Here is a 16,913-nt window from a genome sequence, read left to right on the forward strand (position 1 = left end):
TTCAAGAAAAACATTCCCGTGATTTAAATTTTTAAAAAATTGTCTTCAATTCTGGTTTATCAAACAACCTGGGTATCTTGTCTCACAACTTACCGAAATGTTGAATTTTAGATTTAGAGTTAGACCAAGCTCTTCCTAGTTTAAGGGCCACATCTGTCTAATAAACTTTATACAATGCCACGTGCACGCAGCTTCCTCACTAACAAATAACATGTGTTGGGGAAAAAATGAGAAAATAGTGGAAAGGTGCCTCCTTGGAGGTGGTAACATCGGGTCAATTAATCAGCTGAGTATAAATTGATTCACTTTATACAAGTCTCCCACACATTATGATGCACATTTAGCAACGTTGAAAAACAATTTAAAAGAATACCTTAGGGAGTTGTTAAAGAGAACTTATAGTCTGGAACGAATTGCAATCTTCTTAATTGACACGGAAATGTTTGGCTAAAATACTGCTTTATTCACATTTTTGTCCTTGGAGGAAAATCTAGGCACACTGCAACTTGGATCGTGTAAATAAAGGTACAAGGAATGTTTTAAGTCAGAAAAGGGCACCACGCAGTCAGAGGGTTGTGTGGACGAGCTCAATTTCGATGCATCTCGGGAGACCCGGGCAAAAGGCCGCTTGGATTCCGGGAGGCAACGCCCCCAAGTCAGGATCCCTTGCTCGCCGCCCTCCGCCCCTCGCGTCCCCAACCGGTTCCGTGTCTCACCTGGGTCCTGCAGGCGTCCACTGGAGGAAGCCGGATGGCGCGGGCTTGGTCTTTCAGGAAGGCTGGCTGGCACCGGGCTTCCTTCTGGCTCCAGGGGGAACCGTACGGAACGGGAAGAAAGGGGGAAGCTGGTGAGAGGCAGAAGGGGCGTCACAAAGTGGCTCCCCCACCCCCAAGTGCAAAGGCAGGCGGATGCGGGGACCTGTTCGCCGTTTGAGCCTGGAGATTGCGGGCCTGAGGGGCCCTGCGCTGGCCGTCCGGGGCGAGGCGGGAGCAGAATGGGGGCTTCGAGGCCTGGGAGTCGCCGCCGGATCGGGCGGGTGGGCGGCGCCCCGGGAGCCTGAGGGTCCCCGCCGGCCCGGGAGGGACCCGAGCCGCCCCCGCGCACTGCCCCGGCGCAAGGGAGTCTGGGAGAGCCAGCGTCCCGGGCCGCTCAACCCGACTCCCAGCTCTGGACTCCGGAACCCCGGCCCCACCCCAAACTGGGAAACTTCTAGGGGCCCACTCCTGGCCCCGGGAAGCCCAGTTCCAGCCAGCACATTCAGAACAGAGGGGTTTGGGTGTGTGTTTTTAAGGTGACAAGAAGTGTGGGAAAGATTCCACGCCTCCCTCCCCACGCCCGCCAATGGTCCTTTACCTGCCCATGTTTCAGATTAAATAATTAGCTCAAGTGATTTGCACAGAAAGCGAATTAGCCCTTTTCTAGTCAGGCTGTTAAGCTCCCAGGCGGGCAACTCGGAACCCCGTTTCCTCACCGAAGGCTCAGGAGGCCAGCCCAGTGAGGGATGGAGGTGGCTTTAGAGGGCGACAGTTGTGCAGCACTCATGAGCAACAGCGCCCAGGACTTTTGGAGTCGCGAAGGGCCCCTGAAATCGACAGCTCAGGTCCCGCCCCTGGGGCGACAAAAGAGTCTTGGGAACGCGCCGCCAGGGTGGAATTGTGGCAATTTTTGGGAGAGGAGGACGCAAAGAAGCTAGAAACGCACATCCTCATTCTGGAACTATCCCAAGGCCCCCACGCTTCTCAGCAGGCCTCGGGCTCAGATTGGGCAGGTTGGAACATCCACCCCGCCTTGGGTTCACCCGCCCGCAAGGCCTCGCGCCTCACCTGATCCTTCTAGGGTGCTGGAGCTCCACGGAGCCTCCCTAACCCAGCAGCGGGGAAGGGAGGGCGAGGGAGTGGGGAAGAGGCCCGTTACTTTCTTTCCTGAACTCAAGTCCCTTCCATACCCAGGACATGAGCGCGTTTACCAGGAACCGCAGAGGCGTGAAGACTTCTTGCAGCTGCTCCCCCTTCCTCTCCCCTTACTCCTTTTCCAGTCCTCCCCACCCCCCAGCATTTCGTGGTTGGGGACTGAAGATAGGTTTTCTTCGTTGTCCTGTGGGTGGTATTCTGATTGGGAAGGGATTTTTTTCAATTGTTTACATTCTACCTGAGCAGGGAAAGGGGGTGCCAAAATGAAGCATCATTCACGTCCAGTCACATATGCAAAGACGGGGCAAACGTTTGATGCAATCTTGGGTCTCGCTGCTCCCGGGGCCGACGCCGCAGGCGATGGCCTAATACTTACCTGCTGGGTAGGCCCGAATGGCAGTCCCAGACTTACCCTGGCAGCGAAAACAATACTCCAGGGCACCGATCGCTCACTGCAGAACTGTTCCCGCTGCTAGGGCACGGCTGAGCGCGGGCACCGCGTCCCTCCTCGACTCGCACCGCCTATGTGCCCCAGCCTAGCCAGGAATACTGCCCTCCCCGGACTACAGCCCTGCTGCGTGAACAAGGGCGACGACCCACCAGAAACAGAGACGCAAGCCCCCGCCCACCTACCTGCTCCTGAGCCGGCCTCGCGGGGAGTGGGCACCTGGTGGCAGGAACACGCGTCTGGCAGACCCCCACCTTCTACCTTCCCCACGAGGGGGTATAGCAGCGCCTCACGTTTTGAACCATTTAGAACACTTCAAAACATGAATTGCTGCTGTATCCCCTCGGAGTCAATGAAGGGGGATCGATCTGGGGTACCTGCGGGTGAAGAAAGACTGGATAACTGGAGGAAGCCCCGCCCCACCCCATGGCAAGGAATAGGGCAAAACTTATGACTAGGCCACCTCACTCCAAGTTAAGATACTTTTTATAACTTCACCATTTGATTTCCAGGAGCTGCAGGTGGAGCCGAAGGTGTGGCTCTCAATTTTTTTTCCCGAGGATGAATCTTGGAACAACGTAGTGGCAAAAAGCAGAGCGATGGGAGATAGGAATTAGTGTGGAAGAGAATCTAATTACTTCTGAAGGTAGACAAATAAGGTTAAGTAGAGGCAATTGGACATCTGGATCATTCTTGCCAGTTTCCAAGTCTTGGTGAAACTTCTTCCTGCTGCGCATTACAAGTCTCATTCATTGTCCCCATTAAAAAAAAAAAAGAAAAGAAACAAAAAAGCAACCTTTATTGGAAATGGACTCAGCTGACTGAAAGAAAATAACCAAAACCTCACCGGTAGCTTCAGCTGATTCTTATACTATCGTTGCGACCTATACATCTATCTTTAAAAGCATTAGATGTCCTAACTCACTGCTAGTGTTTTTATTCTTAAACACCCCAGCTCTGAGTTATTTTTAAGAGCTTCAAACAATGACAGAGAACTTTCTGTAGATGAAATACCAGTTTACATATTAAACTGGTTACTCAAACTTATTTATAACTTATACCTATCAATGTCATCTATCAAAGCATAAATCAAAAAGTTTAAATACTTGATGTCAAGTCGCTCCTTCCTGTTTCAAGCAGCTCCACAGAAACTCTTTCATGTCCTGAAATGGCCGGCACTGCGCATACTCCTTAATGATTAACTCATTAGATACCACTTTTTCCTTTTTAAAATGGACACATATTAGCAACAAGTCACATGCATGCCCTCTTTTTGTTTGAATACAATATTCAATTAGGCATTAAAAAAAAAACCCACTCTGAAATCCTCAATCACAAACCTAAAAGTTAAAACAACAAAATCAGCACTAACTGTAATGGTTTTGAAAGTTAAATACATTTCAGCACAAGTAATAGACATTTAAATTATCCAACTATAAGTATCTTGTTACATTTACAAACTGTGTCGGTTGTTCAAAACCAGTACAATGAATGTTAAGTGTCCTATTTGTTAATAAAATGTGCAGAGTATTTAATAAGATTAAGTATCGAATTTATAACATCCAGACTGAGATCCAGTGGTAACAAATACACTATGTCATGGTAAAAAAAAAAGTCATTAGTAACAATAACCCCATTCTCTAAATTGGGACAATCAAGTATCTCTACATTCCATCTTGTTTTGGCAATGATATTTACAAACAACTTTTACATTGACTTTGGGATTAATGGAGAAAAATGTCGTTGACTGCCCTTAAGAAGAAAAAAAACATGTTTAGCAAATTTACAATTATAATTTAAAACTCCACAACTTTCTCCCAATTTTGTTCCACACAAATATACGAGCCATCATGTCAGAAGTTAAAGTCATGCCTAATTTAACATTTCCTTAGTTGACTATTTAGAAAAACAAAAGTTCATTCGAAATAGCATCGGTGTCAAAGGCGAAGGTCCCTTCCAGATTGCTCTTGGAATCAAATTCACTTATACCTTTCACCCTAACCCCTTTCATCTCTCCCAGTGATAGTACAACGACTTACACCCCTAAAAAGCCACCTGGATCCCCTGGTTTACGTATTTCCCCTGAGACTGAAATTTACTTACGAAAAGAGATTACAATGGGGCGTCTTGTCACTTCAGGAGAGGGTCATTCGCTGATAAAATAGACAAAGAATCGATACTTTCGAGTTGCCATAGCCCCACCCCCTTCTGAACTGCAATGTGTTTGGCTAAATGATTTAGGAGCCAAAGAATACGCCTCTTCCTCTGTTCATACTCTACAACGTTGTCTTTTAGTTTTGCATATGCCTTCGTCCCCCACACCCCAAACACACGATGTACCTTCTCTCGGCGCATTCTAGCCAAATTTCCCAATGTCAAGTTCCCTACAGGGAAAACTAAACAACCTTTAACGTTTTAATTCGGGAGAGACAATGTGAAATTAATCACACATTTCTTTCCAAGACATAACTGTTTGCAAATAAGAGGAAAAGTTCATTTACATTCTGTCAAAACCAGTCGCTCCCGACCCTAGCGAGGCTGACAGTCGGTCACTGCCCCTTACTCAGTTTTCTCTCCCCGCCCCTCCATGTTAGTTGTTTTTTTTTTTTTTTCCCAGTCCGTTTCCTGAGAATTTCCCGGCCGCACTCATTCGTTAAACACTTTAAAGGTCAGATTTGCCCCCATCCCGCCCGCAAAATGTGCTTTACAACCCCCAAACGCCACAGCACTTTTTTCAGAATTATCACCAGATGTTTTTCTGCCTGCCGTAACCCACGTTACAATCGGGAAAGACGCCAGCCACCAAGTCCCTTTTTAAAAAATCGCATGTCACCTCTGGCTCCACTCGAAAATGGCGCCGAAATCGAAGAACTTCTTAAATTTCATTGCAAGCTTTTTGCAAAGGTTTCTGGGATTTGCCTGCGAAGCTGTTTCGCCGCGTCCGAGAGCGAGCGAACGTGCAAGCCAGCGAGGGAGAGAGGGAAGAAGGAAGGGCTGGGGAGGCGGAGAGACAGACCGAGCGAGCGACACACGGACAGCGACAGAAGCGGGGCCCGGGACTTGGGAGACGGCGAGGTTGCGGGGCGCGAGGTGCTGGGCACGGAGCTACAGGGACGGAGAGCCGAGAGCCGGGGTCTTAGCGCGGAGGGGGCGCTGACTGCTGCCGAAGCTCGGAGAGCGGCGTGGCGGAGGCGGAGCGGAGCCGAGCGAGGGGCCAGCACGGCGCGCTCCCTTGGAGGCGAGCGGCGCAGCCGGCGGAGAGGCTCTCGGAGCCGCCCTAGAAAAAGCCGGCTCGGGGGGCGTGGCCACGCGCTGCTGGCGCTCTCCGCCCCCCGGTGGCCCCGCTCGGCTCCGGGGCCCGGGGGCGGAAGGGGGGAGGGGAGGAGAGGAGCTGTAGCGAAGGGGGTTGTGCAGGCGCTCGACGCCGCAGCCTTGGCCCGCTGCGAGGGAGGGCCGAGAAGGGCACTGGGCGCCCAGAGTAACCAACACCGAGACGAATAGCGAGGGCTCGGGGAGATAAAACGGAGGATGGCAAACGGCAAAGCCAAGGGCACGAGGTAGCGCAGCGCGCACCCAGAGGCTCCTGGGACGGACACCACCCCACGCTCACGGGTCCTCTGGTGGTGTCCTTTGAGCTGCCGGGACGGCGCAAGGTGGCTGAGCGAGGCTTTTTGCTCGGTGCTTCCAGGGGGTACCTGAGATGGTTTGGGAAAGGAAACGGGGTCTCAGACCGCTTGGGTGCAGCGCTCTCCCCATGCGTTTGAGGGCAGGTCTGTCGAGACGCCCCAGCTCTCGCCACCCCACCAAGCTCTCAGGTAGAGAGGCCCCGGGACAGGGTGAGCCCCATAGTCCTTTGGTGGGCATAACACAGAGGGAGGAGCAATTGTTTACACATGTGCCCAGTACAAGAAGGGAAACTGAGGGAAACTGATATTTAAGACAAGTGGGGAAACGGGAGGGAAAGGAGCCCTTATCCTGGATGTTAGACGCTATTAGGGACCATGCTGTTTTGTGTTTGTGAGAATGATATTGAAGGTAAGGAGGTCCTTATCCTTGAAGATGCATGCTGAAGTGTACAGAAGTGAAATGTCACGATGTCTGCAGTTTTCAAATGATGCAGCTAACATACGCACACATTATGAGAAAGAACAGAAAGGAAGCAAGTATTGCAATATGTTAACAGTTGTTGCATCCTGTTGGGGGTGGGGGGTAAACAGACGTTCATTGTACCGTTCTTTCAACTTTACTAAATATTTGCAAAATGCCATAATGAAAATTTTGGAAGAGTTCCCTTATAAAATAGTGCCCGAATGCTAAGAAAATGAATGCGGCTTCTCTTCCTTTCCCTGTCCCGGGTGGGACAAATCTGCGAGCAAGCAGGGCTCAAGGCCAGCGGGGTCTGGACGGGAAGAGCAATGGGTAGAGCCGGCCTGCAGCTGCCATAGCCCTGGGCAGGCCAGGAGGGGCCATCGGAGCCTCGGGGCAGATGGGCTGCCGGGCGCAAAGCTATGTGGAGGAGCAGCCGAGCGCGTTGGCCCCGGGGACGGTGCGGGGTGGGGACTTCCTGGCGGCTCTCAGCAACCCCTGGTCCGACTCAGACTCGGTGGGCTCGGATGCGTCACGGATGAGCAAAGAAACCCGCGGGCCGCGGGAACTGAGCCGCGCGCCTGCATCCGTCGCCACCGCGGCCCGCGGCCAGCCCCCCGCATTCCCCGAGGGAGGTCGTAGTTGTCGCGGCCTGCAGACAGCGCGCGAGGTAGCCCAGAACCGCGTGCGGGCGCTGGGCGAAAAAAAAATTAGGTGCCGAAAGAAAGCAGCAACACGCGCGCGCACACACACGAAATCAGTTTACAAAAATAAAACCGCGGAATCTGCCGTGCTTGGCGCCCGAGTTTGAGCTACTTAACTCTCGCATGCATTTTACTGTGATATTTCTGTAGAGCTGATGGAAAATCTGAAATGTTTTTGCAAGGGCGATCTCGCAGACCCAAAGCTTTGCAAGCGTTGCGCAGCCTTTCGCTGGCGTCTGCGGCTCTTTTCCGGGGCGCGAGGAGGGAAAACAGTAGTGTCTTCCAGGGTCTGCAAAGCTGTTTTGAAAAGTTAACCAAAAAGGTTTTAAAGAGCAAGATTTTCTTTTCAGGAAAGGTTTTTAAAACGGCTGATACTCGTCCAGTTTCGGTGGGCGCTAAAAAGTCTTATTACTAAGCTACAAGTTTCCCTGTTAAGATTTTCAAAACCCCTCGTGGACAGGGCTGAAAGTTTGCCGGGCTGTGAGACGTGACTGAACACGCTTCTAAATCCTCAGATAGATCATTTATAAAGCTCTGGTGCCCTTGGGATGAAAGGCTTCGCTGGGTTTTTAAGGCTTGCCATCGTGGGTAAATTTGCTTGGGTTGCTACACGTAAGCATTCATTTCCCCACCTGAATTAGTAAAAGGGCAGAAGATTCCAGCGACATAAGATAAAAGTTGAGTTTATGGCATGTTCTCTAAAGACAAATTGCAACAGCTTTCTTTATTAAACTGCTTTTGCTACCTCAGCAAATTGGAGAGCCAGTTGAATATTGATGAATTCTTTGAGGGTGAGTAATATTGCTACAGGCCGGAGAAAGTAAGGGAGGACAAGCTTAAGCATTTACTCAAGTGAACAACCTTCAAATGTTTTTCAACTATGATGTCTCAAGGATTTTCTTAGGACCTTTGAAGCAAACCCTGATTCTGCAAATGGATTCTCATTTGGTAGGCCCTTCCCAACTTGACAAAACTCACAGGATATAAATTGCCCTAAAAAGTGGTGAGAAACTTACCCTAGCATTGGAAACAGGGACAGCCCACCAACTGGGGTGTTGGGGGGCCTCCAACTGGTATTCAGGCAACTTCTCACGGGGCAGCTAGGAACCTGAAATGAAAATTGCACACCATCTATTGTTTTTTTTGGTCCCTTCTGAAATATTGTTTCAAGGCAGCTGTTTTCAGGAAAATAGCACATTTTCCTTTCTCTTTTTGTTCCGTGGAACGTTCGGAAATTATATTGATAAGGAATAATCATAGTCAGCCGAGGGAGCAATAGCTTTGAAGGCTCTGAAGGCACAGCTGAGAAAAATAAATTAGCTCTAGACTAGAGATATTCAGCAAGGAAGTTATGCATAATATGGTATTTGGCATAAATTTTGGAAAATGTTTTCTGGAAAGCAACTGTGAATGAATCTTGGGAAATAGATACTGGAGAATCAAGTTGCATTAAAACTTATTTTTTGTAAATTACAAAGAAGATTTCTAGAACTTTCCATTTTTATTTTAACTAGAAATGCTGTTTAAGATTGTGTTTTTAATGAAGGCCTTGAGTTACGGAAACAAGACTTTCCTTATGTTGTAAATATCCAGAAGTCTTTAGAGAGATAAAATCAGGATACAGTTACAAATTTAACAGAAAGAAAACAACTGGAATTGTGTTATGAAGCTTCTATTGTGTTATTTGTAAAGGCTTTTTTTCATGGTTCAAGCGGTGGCTAGCAGTGAGTAGTAACTGTATACTATAATATATAATGTAAGAATGCTTGTCCTACTCTCAGATTAAACAAAAAAGACAGTGTCCTTTGGTAATTTTTATTTTATTTTATGAAATTAGTTCTAAAAATAGTTATTTGCAAAACTCAGAACTTTGAGAGAAAAATTCTAATCTTAACTTCTCCTACCCCCATGATCCCATCAGGAAAAAGTAGAATGAATTAGTAAATTTTTCCTTTCTGCCAAAGAGAAGCTTAATAAGCCATCGGTAGCTGTTGCTTTTGATTTCTAGATCTCTTTTCCCTCCTCAAAGACACAGAATCACTGCCTTCAGTGCTGCCTGGATTTCTTCTTTAAACCAGGCTTTTTTTTTTTTTCTGGGTGTGTACTATTATTGTCTTAATTATTCCTGGATTTTTGCCCATTAAATCAAAGACTGTCTCAGATGACGGCAATGATTGGAACTTTTTGCTAAGGAGGGCGAGAATGAAGGGGTGTAGGACAGTCTCAGTGTCTCTTTACACCATGCTGGCCCTATAGTGCAAGTGGGCAGGACTTGCTGTCTTTTGCACAGAGCGTGAACTGACAGAGCAAAATGTAATGACAGGAGCATAGGGACCAAAAACCCATCTCTTGTAGGTGTGGTGGCCATAATGGGGGTTCAAGTATAGTACTAGGCTAGATTTAGTCACTTGCTTTCACCATAAAATCAGTTTCACCTCACACTTCTAGCACTTTCCTTGAACTTCAGCTAATTATGAAAAAGAGAAAAGAAAAAGAAACCCCAATATATCAGTGTCAACCTGTCAAATGCAATCTTGTTGAGGGAAACTGAAGTGCCTTTGGAAGGCACTTCATTGATATCAAAAAAATTGGAACAAACAAAAACACCAACCCAAAATTACCAGCACCAAGGATATCCTGTAAAAAGCACAGAGCTCTGCTTTGTGATGTCTGAATGACATCGCTTTGGGGATCTTGTTATGTGAAAAGAAAACACTCCTGGGGGCAAATAATATCTTGCTGGGTAGAAAGAATAGGAGGGAACAACAAATTGAAGAGTGCTAAGGGATGCTATCCTTGTTTAAAACCAAGATGCAGCTGGAGTGTTTTCCAAAGCATGAAATACGTTGTTGAAATAGCAGAGAGAAAGTGAATGTGCATATCTGAAATGTTTACATGAGAGATGGTAACACGGCATCATCCAGAACTGAACTCACTCGTGGTTGCCATTCTTTCCCCTGAACGTCCGTTTGCATTTTTAAAAATAAAACTTATGAGACAGAGTGTCAATTCGCTGGGCATGGTGGTGGATGCCTGTAATCCCAGCTACTCGGGAGGCTGAGGCAGGAGAATCGCTTGAACCCGGGAGGTGGAGGTTGTAGTGAACCGAGATCGCACCACTGCACTCCAGCTTGGACAAGACTCTGTCAAACAAACAAACAAACAAACAAAAAACAGCGATAGAGTGTCTAGGACTGATGGATAATGTCATTTCTTTTGCTTCCTGTTTCTTAAAATTACTCTTGGGCTTACGATCAGGTGGGATTTTGCAGTTCATGACCAGAGTAAGCCCCAGCCCTCCGTGTAGAAGAGGAAATAGAAATCCAGATCCTGTTTTTAATTTTAGCATTTGTCCTAAACCCAGGGCTCAACAGCTTCTTTAGTCCACAGTCCCCAGGAATGCCTACGCCATAGGCAGGGAAGAGTGAAAATGAGAGTAGGGTGGAGAGCAAGGGCCAGGGCAGAGGAGAGAAAGAAAGAAGATGAAAGAAGAGAAAAAAAAAAAAACCAAGTCCTTCTCCTCTGTCCCTACTATCTGTCCTCAAGTTCACAGTCTCCACTTGCCACCATGATGTCATCAAGGTGACCTTCTCAGGCCCCGCACTGATCTCTCTCAGTTGAGTTCTGCTCCTCTCCCAGTGGTCCACGGAGTTCTGCTGGGAAAACACAATTTTGGTCATATTAATTCTCAGCACAAAAGGCAGATGACTAAAAAGCTTAACTCCTTAATGTGGCATTCAAGGCATTCTACAATCTGGCTCCAATCTGCACTTCTGCTTGCATCTCCTACCCTCCAGCCACACCTTCTTTTTGTGTTTATGCTGGATACCCCTGTTCCTCCCATTTCCGCATCCTTCTTAGGCCCAGCTCAAATGCCACCTCTTCCTTGAAGCCTTCTCAGATAGCCTCAGAGTTGGAGTTAACTGCCTCTGTCCTGTCCTGTCATGGCACTTTAATGAACTTAGTTGTTCTGAAATTCTCTTCCTAGCAGACAGTAAGCTCCTAGAGGGTAGGGACATGTCTGCCTATAGGTATCTTCTCAGCGCTTTGCACAATAATTTGCATCCGTTGATGTCTAATACATACTTGATTTTTTGTTTTGTTTTTTGTTGTTTGTTTGTTTTTTGAGATAGAATTTCACTCTGTCGCCCAGCCTGGAGTACAGTGGTGCCATCTCGGCTCACTGCAAACTCCGCCTCCCAGGTTCAAGCAATTATCATGCCTCCCAAATAGCTGTGATTACAGGCATGCGCCACCACGCTCGGCTAATTTTTATATTTTTAGTAGAAACGGGGTTTCACCATGTTGACCAGGCTGGTCTCAAACTCCTGACCTCAAGTGATTCACCTGCCTTGGCCTCCCAAAGTGCTGGGATTACAGGCGTGAGCCACTGTGCCCAGCCAAGTTAGAAAGAAATCCAATACATATTTGTTAAGTGAACGTATACCTGAGAAGGGAAAAAAGGAACCTGAAGAAGTGAGAACAAGGTGCTGTGTTGGTGGTAAAGATGATGGCTAAGATTTGGTGTTCTTGGTGCTGACCAAGGCTTGTTGAGCTCATATCTAACATGTTGGCTTCACAAACATCCATCTGGGACTGACACTTGGAACACATCCTCTGGAATAATATAGAATTAATTTGCTTTTAAATTAGCTGCTCAGTACTATGAACTCTCTCCTGAAAATCTATCACCATCATTTTATACTTTAAGCTTCAAGCTGATCTTTGAAGGGAAGGTGGAATTTGGATGGAATGGGCGAAACAGCATTTTCAGAGGCCAGGAGGCAGATAAGAACTGAAAGGAGATGGACCTAGTTGGACAGAGCCTTTCTACTGGGGAATTAGAGACTGGGCTGGACAAGTAGGGTGATGTCAGGTTATGGGGGGGTGGGGAGGCAGGCTCGGTGGCTCATGCCTGTAATCCCAGCACTTTGGGAGGCCGAGGCAGGTGGATTGCTTGAGGCCAAGAGTTCAAGACCAGCCTGGCCAACATGGTGAAAACCCATCTCTACTAAAAAATACAAAAACTAGCCGGGCGTGGTGGCATGTGCCTGTAATCCCAGCTACTCGGGAGGCTGAGGCAGAGAATGGAGAGTAGCTTAAACCCAGGGGGCAGAGGTTGCAGTGAGTGGAGATCATGCCACTGTACTCCAGCCTGGGTGAGTGAGACTCTGTCTCAAAAAAAAAAAAGCCTGGGCGTGGTGGCTCACGCCTGTAATCCCAGCACTTTCGGAGGCCAAGGCGGGTGGATCATGAGGTAAGGGGTTCAAGACCATCCTGACCAAGATGATGAAACCCCGTCTGTACTAAAAATACAAAAATTAGCCGGGTGTGGTGGTGGGCGCCTGTAATCCCAGCTACTCAGGAGGCTGAGGCAGGAGAACTGTTTGAACCCGGGCAGCAGAGGTTGCAGTGAGCCGAGATTGCACCACTGCACTCCAGCCTGGGTGACAGACTGAGACTCTGTCTCAAAAAAATAAAAAAAAAAAAATTATGGGGGATCTGGAAGTAGGCAGAGGAGTTGTGACTTTAGTTGCAGGATAGTATAGAGCCTTTTTTTGGGGGGGGGTGTGATGCTTTTAAAGGGGCAGGGGTGTGATGTAATGAAAGCAGTGTTTTTTAACAGATTCACCTGGCTTATGTGGTATAACCCTATGAACGACAAACTATGGTGAACCTAGGACTATCTGAATAGTTAGAATATCCCATTCTCCATGCCACACTGGAGTGAACTTTCTTATTTGAGAAGAGTGGAAACATACTATTTGTCATATGCCTATTATGTATCAGGAGATGTACTGGATTCTTCCCCCACCCCAGGTATTCCCTCCCTCTCTCCCCCTTCCCTCTCTTCCTCCCTCTCTCACACACCTGCACTTGCACACACCAGAAATCCCAACTAGGACTTGATTTTAATTGACCTGTAAAGTTAATCAATTTTTTGTTAAATTACTCATACAAAGCATGCTATGAAATACCAGTAAATATCAGGTTAAAAATTAACTGAAAGACAGAAACTTACTATTGTGTGCTGATTTGATGGAACAGAGGAGTGAAAATATAGTACGCACCTTCTGGATTGAGACTGTGGTTTTCGTTTTTGTTTTTGTTTTTTGGTAGTGGCAAAGCTTCAAACTGGAGAATGTTCTTTTTCATGCGCAGTTTTTAAAAATTGTCATTAAACATTTTCACGAAGTTAAAACAACATTGAAAGTAACTTGGGCAACTTAGATATTCCCTGTACTTGCTGTAACGCAAATACCAAAACATATTTAGAGGTTAGGTGCATCTATCATTAGAGGCGTGTGATTTCTTTACCTGGGTGAAGCGAAAGAAAGTTAAATTGATGAAATATGAAATGAAAATGAGAATCAATTTGTAGAATGAACCATAAAAGAACAAGATTTTTGAAGAGATTATTTTATTTTGATTGCAGACTGTAAATTATCACAGGGAGTTGCTGTAGGAATGACATTGAGGCTTACTTTTGGGTCAATTTGTTCCTGTCCTGACCCACCCTTGGCAGTGGAGAGAGCTAGAATTTCTCTAACTCCATAGAAACCAGTCTCACTGTTGCTTTAGGACTCGATTCTCTCCCTGCACTGGGCTTCCTTTAGTGCTTTGTTATGTAAATACAGCTTCAAAAATAGAATAAATATTCTGTAGGCATTACTTGGAAAACGAGCTTTTCTTTTAAAGATGTGTGCTTATTTAAGTTGCAGACAGAGCTTTAAAGAGCTCTTGATAGAAAGAAATATATTTGGCAAAGAGTCAAAAATTTTAAAGTAACTTTAAAAGGTGAATAATCTACATTCGTATAGTGTTTATATAATAGGATGTGTATGACAAAGCCAAAACAACAATGAAAATAACCTGAGCAATTTAAATATTCTTCCTAGTAACTGTAAAATAAAAGTACCTTCGAATGGTACATTCGCTGGCAGGAAATTTTTTTCATGTTCCCAGGTGGCAGGGATTCTTTCATGTTCCCTTATATTTGAAAACTGGTATTAGCATTTACTTCTCGGACTCAGACCAATTCCCCCTTACCTGTCAGAGAACATCTAGCAATAAATGCTGACAAAGCTACATAGCAAACGGCAAACCTGTCACTTCCCTTTCAGAAACCTGTTTATGCACCCTCCTGCAATCCCACCACCTGCCCAGGCCAAGTGAGCCCCTCTCCGCTACTGGTGTTTCATAATGCTGGGAGCTACTTTGATTTCATGCATTGCCCTTCAGGTAAGCCACAGGAACCTCACCACTGGCCACGCCAGATGGTTGTGAATTGGATAAGAACAAAGAAAAACGGAAGTAGCAAGTGGTGGGAAGTTTAGTGTACTATATGACTTACTCATATGCAAGTCAATAAGCAAAGTCCCCTGCCTCTTGTCCTTGGATGCTGGATAATAATAAATATAAATATACATAATATATATGCGTACATATATACATGCATGCACACACACACAGACACACGTTACCTGGATCCCCCACCTCCTCACCCCACTCTGAAAAACTTTAGAGTATCGTTGGCCTGATCAGAATCACATTACATTAGAGGATTGTTGGAAGAGTTCATATTACTGCTAATGTGGGGAACATAATTAGAACCAACGTTAGCGCCTCTACCCAGTATCTTCATTGCTATTATTTTATTTACATCTTATGCTCTTTTCCTTTGGCTTTAACTGTCTTCATCAATCTCCTATTATAAAAATAAATAAAAGCTTCCTATGGAATGATTTTCACCGATCAGTCAAGTCCTGTAACTTGTTTTCCTTGAAGAGGGAAAATATAACTGATGGACACAAGGAAACAGCAGTGGCATAGCATGTCCTTTTCCACCCAGTCTGTGTTTTGACATTAATTGTATTTACACAAATAAACTGAAGAACGTTACATTTGTGGAGTTTGCCAGTGTGATAAGATTGAAGGGGTGGTAGGCAGCCTCTACGCTGGTCCCCAGTGATCCCTGCCTCCTGGTGTTCACACTCTTCTGTAATCCCTCCTAGCATGTGCACTGGACCTAGAGACTCTTCTAACAAGTAGAATACGGCAGAAGCCATGGGATGTCACTTCTGTGGCTTCTAACTTGGGCCTTTTGTCATCCTCTTCCCCTTCTCTCTTGTCATCAGCTGCCATGTTATGAGGACACTTGGACAGCCTATGGAGAAAGCTACAAGAGAGGAACTGAGGTCTCCTGCCATCAGCCACTTGAGTGAGCATGGGAGTGGATTCTCCAAACTCCAGTTAAGACTTGAGATGACCACAGTGGCAGCCACCAGCTTGACTGCAACTTACGAGAGACACTGAGCCAGAGGCACTCAGCTAAGTCGTACACAGATTCCTGACCCATAAAACCTGTGACACAATGAAGGTTTGTTGTTTTGGGGGTAGTCTGTTATTCAGCAATAGATAACGAATACAGAAGGCTTGTAATTGTATAACCAACGTGAGTTTATAAGCGGATATCTGACCTCATTTGTTTTCTCCTGAAAAAGTTGTAGAAAAATCACAAGACTGCAAGTCACTCTCTCTCTTTCTCTCTTTTGTGGGGAATAAACAAGTATAATTACAATTTCTAAACCTATTGTTTTACTCTCAAATATAATTACAATTTAAACAGGATATCGTACAGCTCCATCGTAGGGATTAACACTAATTAGAATTAAAGGACGTTTTTTTGAAAGTCAGCTTTTTTTTTTAAATAAACACTTGTCCCTTGATAATGTATTTCTTTTTCATAAAATTAAAAAAATTGTGGGTATGTAGTACGTGTATATATTTATGTGGTACGTGAGATGTTTTGATACAGGCATAACATGTAATAATCACGTCATGGAAGATGGCATATCCATCCCCTCAAGCATTTATCCTTTGTGTTACAAACAATCCAGTTACACTCTTTTTGTTATTTAAAAATGTACAATTAAATTATTATTGGCTATAGTCACCCTGTTATGCTATCAAATATTAGGTCTTATTCATTCTTTTAACTATTTTTTTGTACCTATTTATTATCCCCATCCCCAATTCCCTCCCACCACCCACCCCACTACCCTTCCCAGCCTCTGGTAACCATCCTTCTACTCTCTAGCTCCATAAGCTCAATTGTTTCGATTTTTAGCTCCCACAAATAAATGAGAACATGTAATGTTTGCCTTTCTGTGCCTGACTTATTTCACTTAACATGATGACCTCCAGTTCCCTCCATGTTGTTGCAAATGACAGGATCTGATAATCTATTTCTTAGAAACGTGTGTATGTGTGTGTGTGTGTGCTTAATTTAATGCTTGACTAAGCCTTCATTACTGGTGAAGGAGGGACGGATGTCTTTCTGTGCATCTCCAAAGTGGGCTATAGGTTCAAAGTAGTGAGAAAAGACTTTTTGCCCTTAACATTTACGTATACTTTACACAGTTTTCTAAAAAACCTGGTTGGCTACTTTCAGGCTACGGGAATAAAAATTTAAACGTTACTTTGAGTTTCCTTTTATGGGTGAAAAATCTCTCTATGGCCCTAAGTTTTAAATATTTGACAAGCAATTATCATAACAAACGGTTTCAGACATTTTTGGCTTTCCCAGAGATTGAAAGGTGAAAATGTTCATTTCTTTTGTTGGCAATGAAGCATTTCATCTTATTATCACAAATATGATTAACACTGTTATGGATTTTTATAAATCATGTCATTAAAGAACATTACCACAATAAAGGAGAAAAACGCTCTTTTGAAGTGGCATTTCAAAAGGCAAATGAATTA

General features: G+C 45.5%; 1 long non-coding RNA gene across 1 annotated transcript; it reads left to right on the forward strand.

Moving 5' to 3' along the window:
• Nucleotides 1-5,740: 5,740 nt before the first annotated feature.
• Nucleotides 5,741-16,309, forward strand: LOC134736012 (uncharacterized). Its single transcript, XR_010119661.1, has 3 exons — nucleotides 5,741-5,915; nucleotides 14,273-14,390; nucleotides 15,287-16,309. It is a non-coding gene; the product is annotated as an uncharacterized lncRNA (long non-coding RNA).
• The last annotated feature ends 604 nt before the right edge of the window (nucleotides 16,310-16,913 follow it).

The sequence above is a fragment of the Symphalangus syndactylus genome, chromosome X (assembly GCF_028878055.3).
Source record: "Symphalangus syndactylus isolate Jambi chromosome X, NHGRI_mSymSyn1-v2.1_pri, whole genome shotgun sequence".
Lineage (NCBI taxonomy): Eukaryota > Metazoa > Chordata > Mammalia > Primates > Hylobatidae > Symphalangus > Symphalangus syndactylus.